The 1,155-nt window shown below is 33.5% G+C and overlaps 1 pseudogene; it reads right to left on the reverse strand.

Moving 5' to 3' along the window:
• Nucleotides 1-555: 555 nt before the first annotated feature.
• LOC122151911 lies at nt 556-659 on the reverse strand (annotated as a pseudogene).
• Nucleotides 660-1,155: the final 496 nt, after the last annotated feature.

Below are 1,155 nucleotides of genomic sequence, written 5' to 3' on the forward strand. Positions count from 1 at the left end.
AGCTCCTTAATCTGTCTATGGTCATGGGTAAATTCCCTTTTGCCTAGACATACAGGTATGTCCAGCATTTTTTTTTTTTTTTTTTGCAAACCCATAAAAAGAAATTTTAAAATATCATAATAAAGAGAATGAGAGATCTAGTGCTGAAATACGTTTCCTCCACAAAAGTTTGAAATTGGTCTTAATAGAATATTACTGAATTCAGCAGTCTAAAAACCTTGAATACTTAGATTTTGAGTTTCCATCTAGCTTACTTTTCTGCAGTGATACTTCATAATATAAAACTTCACTGACAAATATTTTTAATTTAATCTCATTTCTTATAGTTTAAAATATCTTTACTATGACATTCAAAACAATTACATGCTCTATATACTGAAAATCCTAAATAAAAGTATATTACCCACCATTGTTGTTGTTGGTATGTGCCGTGAAGTCGTCTCTGACTCTTAGTGACCCCTCCTTGGGTTTCCAAAGTGGTATCTCTATAGAAATAGATTGCCCAATCTTTCTTCCGAGGAGTGTCTGGTAGGCTTGAACTGCCAGCCTTCTGATTAGCAGTCAAGTGTCTTAGGCACTATGCCACCAGAGCTCCCTAAGATATTAAACCAATAAGAAAAGATATTATACTTGATCTTAGCCAAAAGCCAAGAAGCAATCTTATAAAAAAAATGTGTCATCTCTGTTTGACATTAGTGGGAGTAACCAGTTAACTAAGTAAGTATTTAAGAAGTAAATCAAATAAAAACAAACAAACAAAAAAAACAATGTTCTATCTTATTTCACTTAAATGGTTAGTTTGATTGGCAGAAGAATCACAATCAGAGCACTTCAGTAAGTGTAAATTCACAGCAAAATTCTGAAAGCTCACTCTCGTTTGCCTGGGAGATAACCTATCTGGAACTAGAGGATACCACTTCTGCTAGTAAGGGCTGTACTTCAGATGACATTCTCATGTGTCTAAAGTAACTACCTTTTATAACACTTACTCAGAGTGCAGCTATAATATCCAAGGGTTTTCCAAAATCCTCCAGTACAGAACATAAGATATTCCCTGACAATTCATAAACAATAGATAGATACACCCTTTTAGACTGCTTGATATTAAACAATTTAAAGTTCACTTCACTAAGCAAAGTTGCTTTTAAAGGTAAG

This window comes from Orycteropus afer, unplaced genomic scaffold (assembly GCF_000298275.1).
Source record: "Orycteropus afer afer isolate SDZICR_OR568_19922 unplaced genomic scaffold, OryAfe1.0 scaffold00879, whole genome shotgun sequence".
Lineage (NCBI taxonomy): Eukaryota > Metazoa > Chordata > Mammalia > Tubulidentata > Orycteropodidae > Orycteropus > Orycteropus afer.